Genomic DNA, 10,528 nt, shown 5'->3' with positions numbered 1-10,528 from the left:
CACAAGAAAATACGGAGCTGGAAATTCAATTAGAGAAAATTGTGGAGAGATTTTGAGAATAAAACACACAGGGATTAATTAAGGAAATAAAATTAGTTAACTAAAAGGGTCAAGGTTTAGAGTCAATGTATTCTCAGAGTTGGAAGAAAGACCTGTCTGGGATTGGAGAAACTAAGACGGAGTGGAGATTTTGGAAAAGATGCAGATAAAATGAATGTGGTGAACCAAGGGCGAGAATCATCAAGAACAACATAAAAATAAGCTGGAGCAGCAAGTGGAACAGCAGGACTAGCGAGACAGATATGAGGGGAGGTAACTAAAAGAACACCCCTAAATGGAAAATCACTATTAAACGCAAATAAAATGATAGACACAAAAAGGCGGTCATGGAAACCAGAACCTGAATTAAGAACAATAGATTTGTGTTTGCATGTTGTTTTCCACAGGGTAAAATTCTTTTTTCCTTTCTTTGGGCTGATTTTCTTCCCATTATGCCTCCCTCTGAGCTCTCCAAAAGGGAAATGCAGAGGGTGTGAAGGGGATGAAAAGTCAAGCTGCATATTTTTAATGTGTTTCCAAATGCTACTGAGAAAGCTACCGCAGCCTACTTGGTATGTAACGTGTATTTTAAAACTGCTAAACCGTGATAGTCATGATGAAGGCACTAGCTGGCATCAGTGAGGGGAGAACCGTGAGTCAGATTGGAAAAATATTAAATATTAGCAGTTTTCTACTCACATTTGGGGGTCTTCAACAGCCTTATGAGTCCGTATTTAAAACTGTATCACATTATTCAAAATTGGTATCTTGAAAAAGAACTTTTAGACCCTTGATTTTTTTTTAAAAGTACCCTATAACTAAAATACAGCATTATCATATATATTAGAACGAGCAGAACACTGCTTTTGAACCTGCCTCAGCATATCATCCAAACACAGATAGACTGCCACAAAGATATTCTGAAGCTTTCAACTTGATCTGCCCTTAGCTACCCCATCAAATACATGCTCTAGAAGCAGCTCGTCCCCAGGGAGCAAGGTCCTCAAAGAATGTCCAGAACAAAGGTACTTCCGTCCATCATTGACATTGGGAATTTTCTCCACTGAAAAAGGGTAAGTGTAGATATAAAATGGATGGAAGAGGGAGAAGGGAGTGAAAAGGAATATGAAAGAAGCTATTACATGACTCCAAAAGTTACCAACAAGGGGTGCCTGGGTGGCTTAGTTGGTTGAACATCTGACTCGATCAGCTAGGGTCTTGATCTCAGGCCCCTCGTTGGGCTCCACACTGGGCATGGAGCCTACTTTAAAAAAATTTACTACCTATGTAACCTGGAGCCACTTCCTTAAACTTTTTAAATCCTCAGTTTTCTTATCTGTTAAATGGGGATAAGAATAGTATTTATCTTAGAGTTGTGGTAAGAACTGAATAGCATAACATACCCAAAGGATTTACCCATTGCTTAGCATTATGTGCACTAAGTGCTCAATAAACCTAGATAATATGATTATTACCATTCTTCGGCTTCTACTTTTGTCTACCTGTATTTTTTACTTCATTCAACCAATGTATGCTAAATCCCTAGTATATACCAGGCACTGTACTGGGTACTGAGGATATGAATCTGTGCAAGTCAGACATCTCTCTGCCCTTGTAGACTTTACTGTATAGTAGAAAATACATAATATAAAACTTAACTATTAAATTAATTGTTCAATTACATCTGTCATAAATGTTGTGAAAGAGAAGCCCAGGATGCCGAGAGAGTATAATGGGGGACCTGATGTAATCTAGGGATTTCCTTTAGAAAGTAAGTTTTGAGCTAAGTTCTAGAGGATGAATAAAAATTAACCTTTCCAGGACACCTGGGTGGCTCATTCAGTGAAGCCTCTGACACTTGATCTCTCCTCAGGTCTGGAACTCAGGGTCATGAGTTCAATCCCCACATTGGGCTTCACTCTGGGTGTGGAGACTTTAAAAAAAAAAAAAAACACCTCTCAAAGGCAGGGGCAAAGTCTGAGGTAGAGAGAAGAATAGAAGAGCACTGTAGGGACGCCTGGATGGCTCAGTTGGTTAAGCAGCTGCCTTCGGCTCAGGTCATGATCTCAGCATCCTGGGATCGAGTCCCACATTGGGCTCCTTGCTTGGCAGGGAGCCTGCTTCTCCCTCTGCCTCTGTCTGCCTGTGCTCACTCTCTCTCTGATAAATAAATAAAATCTTAAAAAAAAAAAAGAAGAAGAAGAGCACTGTAAATAGAGGGAACAGCATATATGAGGGCTCAGAAGCAGGAGCTATAGAAAGCAGATAACTGATAGTTTTTGTGGCTTTATCTACCCATGACCTTATTTTACTTTGACCAAATTAACCTAGATGGCTACCCAGGCCACAGAAGATAGCAGTTCTCAGTTGTTTACTTCTTCCAGAAAGAAGAGCCAGAACGAATCAGAAGGAAGCTTTGGTTTGCCCATCCTATATCCCAAAGTCTATTTTATCAGAGGGCAAGAAGTGATCAAAGTTCATTCCAAAACCCAAAGTTTGAATCTACTCTGTGTGTTAAAATATACAGTGGGGTTTATAATTCAATTTTACGTGTAGTTCTGTGTCGCATCTCAAAGTTCATAGATGAGAAGCATATAAGTGAAAGTGTTATACTGACTATTGGAATGTCTTTCGTGTTGAGGAGAACCAAAATAATAAATGGGGCTGTGCGCCAAGCCCGCCTTGGGCTGTTCGAGTTAATGCTGCTGGCATGTTTACATTATAGACTTCATCTTTAAGGCTCTAAGATTTGATCATAAAATCTCTTCCCAGCTGAAATTTGGCATATAAATAAGGTCTCGGCTTAAGGGTTGAATTGCTCTGTTGCTCTTTTAAAGCTGTCCTTTCACTGGATTCAACTCTGGGTGACTTTTTAACACTGCTCGACACTACCACCTGCTATTAACTCTTCATGCTTAGGGAAAGGTGCTACAAAAAGTCACCTTATCATTTCTACCTAGAACTTTAAAGTGGCAGAGAATTAGACATTTCTGTAGTGTGCCCAGAAAGAGACATTTGTATAATGGGGAAAGGTTATGCTGTGATCAGAGGAAAATTTCAACACTAAATTCCTTTTAAAAAATGTATTCCCACTCAATGCTCCATAGGATGTTAAAGCTCTGATGATAACACAACAGGTACCCAGCTCTAGAAAGAAAAAACAAACCTAGTAACCATCTGAAGAAAAATTCAGTATCGATCACAAATCTCTTCAAAAATCTCGTTTTGCTCCAGTGAATTAATTTATGAAAACCAGTATTTCTGAGGATTTTTTTTCCTCTCATTTTACTGATTGAATTGGTCATTGACAGTGACTGGAGCTGCAATTTTATTGTTGCTATTTTTTAGCTTTTAATGTTGAAATAATTATGGATTCACAAGACGCCACAACAATAGCACAACACAATGTACCCATCACCCTGCCTCCCCTAGTGATGACACCTTACAGAGCTGTCATGCAGCATCAAAACGAGGCAGTGAATCAGCACAAGTCACCAGAGCACAAATCTTACTCTGATTTCACCACTGTTTGCAGGCCCTCGTTTTTGTATCTAATTCCATGGCATTTTGTCACATGTGGGAATTTGTGACATCACCATCAGAAAGGAACTCCCCTGTGCTCCATCATTTATAGTCATGCCTCCTTCTTCCATTCCCCTTCCCTTACCCTTGGAAACCACCTCTTTGTTCTCCCTATGATTTTGCCATTACAAATGATACATAACATCAAGAATGTTACATAAATGGAACCATGAAGTATAAGACTTTGTGAGACTAGCTTTCTTCACTCAGTGCTATGATCTGAAATACTGTGCCTTCCTCCACCATATTCTTACATTGAAATCCTACCCCCCAAAGATGAGGGTGTTAGGAAGTGTTCAGGAGGTGCTTAGATTTGTGAGGGTACAGCCCTTGTGAATGGAATTCTTACTTTTATAAAAGAGACCCACAGAAGTCCCTGGCCCCTTCCTTCATGAGAAGACACAAGAAGAAGTTACAGGCAATCAACCAGGAAAGGGATCTCCACCAGAATGAGACCATGCTAGGAACTTGATCTTGAACTTCCCAGATTCTAACTGTGATAAGTAAGCTTCTGTTGTTTATAAGCTACTTAGTCTGTGGTATTTTGTTATAGGAGCCCAAATGGACTAAGATACTTGGCATAACGCCCTTAAAATCTAAATTGTTGTGTGTATCAATGGTTTATTCATTTTTATTGCTGACTAGTATTCCATTGGATTGAATGTACCATAATGTGTTCGACCATTCACTTGATGAAGGACATTGGGGTTGTTTACAGTTTGGGGCTACTACAGATAAAGCTTCCAAGAATATCCATGTATATGTTTTTATGTAAATATATGTTTTCATTTCTCTGAGATGATCAGTTGTATATGTTTTATTTTTTAAAGAAATTGCCATACTCCTTTCTAGATGATTGTATGATTCTACAGTTTCAGCAGCAATTATGAAAGATCCCATATCTCTGCATTCATCCCAGAATTCAGTATGATAAGTCACTTTCCATTTTAGCCATTCTGATGTAGTGGTATTTTCTCATGATTTTATTTTGCATTTCCCTAATGGCTAGTGATGTTGAATAACTTTTCATGTTCTTATTTGCCATCCATTTGTCTTTTATGGTGAAACTTCTGTTCAAGTATTCTGTCCATTTTCTGATTGGACTGTCTCTTTTCTTTTCTTTTCTTTTCTTTTCTTTTCTTTTCTTTTCTTTTAAGAAAGGAAGAGAAAGAGTGAGCATAGGCAAGCATGGGGAAGGAGGGGCAGAGGGAGAGGGAGAGAAAGAATCTTAGACTCCATGCCCGGTGTGGAGCCCAATGCAAGTCTTGATCCCGTCACCCTGAGATCATGACCCTGAGCTAAAATCAAGAGTCCAGTCCTTAAGTGACTGAACCTCTGGACTGTTTGCTTTCTTACTGCTGAATCTGGAGACTTCTCTATATATTCTGGATATGAGTCTTTTTTTAAAGATTTTATTTGACAGAGAGAGATCACAAGAAGGCAGAGAAGCAGGCAAAGAGAGAGGGGGAAGCAGGCTCCCCGCTGAGCAGAGAGCCTCACGCAGGGCTCGATCCCAGGACCGAGATCATGACCTGAGCCGAAGGCAGAAGCTTAACCCACTGAGCCACCCAAGCGCCCCTGGATATGAGTCTTTAGTTGCACATGTGATTTCCTAATATTCTCTCCCAGTAGGTGGCTTGTCTTTCCCTTCTCACAGCAGGAGCTTTTGGAAAGCAAAACTTTTTATTTGATGAAGTCCAACGTGTCCGTTTTTGTTTGTTTGTTTGTTTGTTTGTAGGTCCTGCTTTTGGTATCATGTAGGGACCAAAGTTTACTTCAGTGGGTTGAAAGGTTGCCATTAGTGATAATAAACTCTGTGTATTATGCACTTACCAGGAGTTGGGAACTGTGTTAAGCCCTTTATAAGCGTCATCTAATTTCATCTTTACCTTAGCCCTGTGAAATCCATGCAATTAGCTGCATTTTGACAAATGAGGAGCCTGAATCTCAGTTAGGTCACTCACTTGCAAAAGCTCACAGAGTAAGTAGTCAAGACGGGCTTCGAACTCAGGTACGCCTGACTCCAAAGTACACTGAATAGTGGAATTAAGACAAAATATTGGGGAATGTTAATTAAGACAGGATTTCCTGAGGACTTGGAGTGGGTTACAGGAGGTGGGAAAAGACTGAACTTAACCCACCCGGCAAAAAGGTACAAAGGCAGAGCCACTGCTAGCAAGCCCCAGTAACAAAGGGCAAGTCAGCCCTGACCAGGAGTAGAAACCACCAACGCTATCCCAAGTTTGATCCGGCATTTTATCATATGAGAAGGAACACACTTGTCCTTTCCACTGACATGGTTTTGCCTCTTAGCAGATATAAGAAAAATGGTCTTGCCCAGCATGAATAAGGAGAATGGAATGCTTTCTCCTCCATCTTGAACTTGGTCTGAACTGATGACCCTAAAGGAGTTCCCGGTGGAATGTAAGAGGCTTCTCTGGAAGTTGTTTGCGTATTTTTTTTTTTTTACTAATATAATTTTTTAATTAATATTAATTTTATTTAATCCTTACAACAATCCTGTCAGATAGCTACTGTTATCATTTCCATTTTACAGATGAGAAAACTGGCTAAAGAATATGCTCAACACCACAAATCTAGTCAATTATAGATCTGGGACTGTGCTTTGGTGAGTGTTGTTTGCGTATTTTGGTTAAAAGGTTGAGTGAGGAGTTAGGATCAGGGAGCAGGGAAGGGAGGAGGCAACTAGAATGACTCAGATAAGGCACTGCGGCTGAACCAAGATCTCAAAGTGACTTGGCTCTCAGCCAATAAACTGTGTGGCATCTGTATGGATTTTATTGAGGTCAGGAGAAAGCTCTTACAGTATCAACTCAGAGATGTGAAATTAGCGGCCCTATGCTCAACCTCAATGATTTGAGTAGGCAGCTGGCTAGCAATGTAAGATAGCCTTGACAGAACAGTGGTTCTCAAAGTGCAGTCCCAGGACTGGCAGCATTAGCCTCCCATGGGAGCTCATTAGAAATGCAAGTTCTCAGACCCAGCCCCCAAACCTACTGGCTCCAAAATTCTGTGGTTGGCCCCAGCAATGTGTGTGTTTAAAGGTCCTCCAGGCGATTCTGATACAGGATAAAGTTCGAGAACCCCTGTAACAGAAGGAGATTTATAATGTGTATCAGAACTAGTTTCATTGCATTTAAAACATAAATCTTGGGGTGCCTGCATGGGTCAGTTAGCTAAGTGTCAGACTCTTGGTTTCAGCTCAGGTCATGATCTCAGGGTCGTGAGAGCATCGGGCTCCACACTAAGCGTGGACCCTGCTTAAGATTCTCTCTCACTCCGTCTCCTTTGGTCCCTCCCCACCTGCACTCTCTCCCTCTCTAAAAACCAGACAAAACAAAATGACAACAACAAAAACTCCATAAAACTCAAAATATTAGCAGCAGAAAACACCAGATTTTCTTTCTTTCTTTTTTTTTTTAAATTTATTTGACAGAGAGAGATCACAAGTAGGCAGAGAGGCAGAGAGAGAGAGGAGAAAGCAGGCTCCCTGCATGAGCAGAGAGCCTGATGCGGGACTCGATCCCAGGACCCTGAGATCATGACCTGAGCCGAAGACAGTGGCTTAACCCACTGAGCCACCCAGGCGCCCCCAGATTTTCTTTTTTATGTACAAGTCTGAAGGCAGTCTGTCTGGGGCTAGTGTGGCGCTACCACAAACTTACAAGAAAACTAAGCTTGGTTTTTCCGTTTTGCCACCCTCAGTACTGCTTTTTACCCTCAAGGCTGTTTCACAGTCCAAGATGACCAGTCGAACTCCTCCTCTCACACTTCACCTTCAAAGGAGCAGAAGGGAATGAGAGAAAAAAGACAAAAGGAGATCCCTCCCCAATGAGTCCTTTAAGCAGAAGTCCCATGTGACGTTTCTGTTTACGACTTAGTTACATGACCACAACTATCCGCAAAGGAGGTTGGGACATGTGGCCTTGCACTAGATTCAGGGCAGTCTTTGAACACCTTGACTGCAAGAAGGGTTCTGTCCTAAGGAAGAAGGCTCCCCAGGATCCTGTGCCACAGACCTCTAAGATGCAACTGGCACAAATCCTAGAAACTTGGAAAGCATCTTGGAATCAGCCAATTCTTTACGTTTCCACACGAATCTCTTCAAGGCAGTATTTTGGCCTTTTGATATGAAGTCTCTGGTCATAGATAATAAATATTAGGATCTTCAAATATGTCGAATGAGAGAGGTTGTTGGTAATGTCTTATCACACCGCTTACCGTTCACAAGATGCCAGCCCAGGGTTCTAATAAAGTTTCAGGACAAATGTCCTTATTTTGATCCTCATAGACGCAAATGGCTGGCTTCCCCTGAAGAGAAGTTCTTAAAATGGGCTTTTCTGAACTATTTTGTGTTGGGCTGGCAGAAAGAAAGGGCTACTTAAGACGGCAAAAGTCCCCGCCACAAAACCTGAGCTGGGACAGGAGAGCAAAAACCCAATCAGGAATCTGAAAACCCTCCCGCCCTGGGCTCCAGTGGACCAACGGGACCCTGACAAGGAGGCGAAATACCCAAATAAGGGAAACTTGCCAAAAGACCCCTGAACTCCCCTTGAGGCCTCTTAAAAGCCCCCTTCTCCCTGCCTTGGGCGCGACTTCCGCCACTCTGCTTTCCAGAGTCGCGGAACCTCGCTTGAGGGTGCCCACCTCCTCCCTGTGCAACTTTCCTGGCTCCCCTTCTCCTGAGCCCTGAAACTTCGCCGGAGAGTGTTTTTAATAAATCTTGTCTTGCACCCACTTTGCCTGGGGTTGTGTTTATCTCGCCGGAAAAACTTTACATTTTTTACCAAAGAAAATCCCAGCTCTCACTCAGAAAAATGGACAATGACTTGACTTTATTGGTTCCCAGCCCCAAGTTCTGCACAGAACATGGCCCCTAAGCTATGCTCGTCCCAGAATGGGGTAGAAAGTGGAGGCCCAGCCAAAACAGGTGAGGGACCTCAACACATTAGTGACCAGCAACATCTCATAAGTTCTCAAGCTGCCGATATCTTCAAACTTGCTAAAAATGCACACTGCCAAGCCCTAAGCCAAAAGATTCTAATGCTACAGAACAGAAATAGGATCCATGAATCTGCGGGTCTATTTCAAGTACTTTAGCTGATTCAGACGGACCTTGGACAAACTCTAAATATCCAGCAAGTCCCCAAACGCACATGATAGATACTACAGCAGGCAACATACGGAACAAATTCATTCAAAAGCTGACGCTTGCATCTTCCCCATCATACAGCAAAGTTAAAACAGCTGCTTGATTTGATGAAAAAGATCAAATCAGCTGTTTGATAGCGTCGTCGAGTGACTTCAGTCAACGCGGGCGAGTTGGGAGAGTCTCCGGGCCATGAGCCCACGGTTAAAGGATGCCCACTCAGCCACAGCATGGACAACGACGCCGGTCCCATCAGAAACGAGGCCCGCCCCAAATGCCAACAGGGCTCCTCTGGTAACCTGGGCCCTGTTGCTCTCAATCTTAGATGACACAGAAGTTTCTTTCCAGCTCTAACGCGTTCTAACTATACTTAGTGGTCTTCCGAGAAGTGCACGGGCTCTCTATCCTGGGGACTCTGCAACTCCGGAGCAACAGCAAAGAGGTCAAGTGTGGATAGCCAAAAGGCATGGTAGGGAGGAGAGGCAGGGAGAGAAGGGGAAGAAAGGGCACACTGGGCGCAAAGCTGCGAACTCTTCAAAACGGGGGCCCGCACCCCACGCGCATGCCCACGTGCGCAAGCCCTCATCGTTCTCCAGCTACCACCTACCGTGAAGCCCTGCCTTGCTGACAGGAGTCGGGAAAGTATATGCTCTAGTCTAGCCAAGATGAGGAGGTTCGCTTCGTGTTCCAGCAGCTCGCTGCCGGGAAAGCGGCAGGGGAGGGGAAACCACCCCACCCTACGACCTCCGGCGGTGCTTACCGTAGGAGATGTGCGCCATCTACTGGTCTACTGCAGATGACAGCCGCACAGAGATTTGAAGGCCGGAAACCGTAAAGGCATACATTTTAAAATGGATTCTGGCTCTTTGGGGTAAAAAAAAAAAAAAAAAAAAAGCCTGGGGCGGGGGGAGGATGCCTTTTCTTTTTCAAAAACAAGAACGAAGGGACAAAGAAAGAAAGCCACATTTTCAAAGACAAGCTACCAAGGAAAAGGAGACTTGGAGAGAGATGCAGTGGGAGAAGCAGCATTTAAACAATAGGGAAAAAAGTGCCAAGATGAAAAAAAGAAGAAAAAAAAAACCTTGAAGAAACCAGCCATTTGGTCATCACTGTAGCACAGAGGCTTCAAGAAAATCTCTCACATTATTTGGAAATAACATGCTACGTGCCATGTTTTAGATCCTTCATTGAAATGATTCAAAGAAAATATTCTGTAGGATTCTATCCACATGGACACAATCGACTTGGGTAAGGCTCAGTCTTAACATAGAATCATTATACATTTTGTCATTGTCTAGGGGCACACAGACAATTGTGCTGACATTGGAAGTTCACAGCAATTTGGAAAAGACTGGAGGGGTTGAGGCATGACCAGCCCTTCTGTGCCTCTTGTACATATCGTTGGCCTCTAATGACAACAGCTGTTGCCTCCAAGGCCTGTCACTCTTTCTAGTCATGATTCTTAGACTTCTGACGAATCTGATACTTTCGTCCACACCCTCAACGGAGCTATGTGCTTTCTGAGGTGCTGATGAATATTTGACCATCATATCTCCCTTATGGGCGTTGACAGTGCAAAGAATTCTAGGAACAATTTTTCCACTTCACGTCAACTTCCCTTATCAGTGGGTCCTATAGCCTGTCAGGGTGAGGAGAACAGAAAATAACAGCATTTACTGGGCATCTACCAGGCACCAGGCTCACTGTTTCTTTCTTTCTTTCTTTTTTTTAAGATTT

The sequence above is a fragment of the Mustela putorius genome, unplaced genomic scaffold, assembly GCF_011764305.1.
Source record: "Mustela putorius furo isolate JIRA1106 unplaced genomic scaffold, ASM1176430v1.1 tig00003836_pilon_pilon_pilon, whole genome shotgun sequence".
Classification (NCBI taxonomy): Eukaryota; Metazoa; Chordata; class Mammalia; order Carnivora; family Mustelidae; genus Mustela; species Mustela putorius.
Note: the sequence above shows the minus strand (reverse complement) of the source record.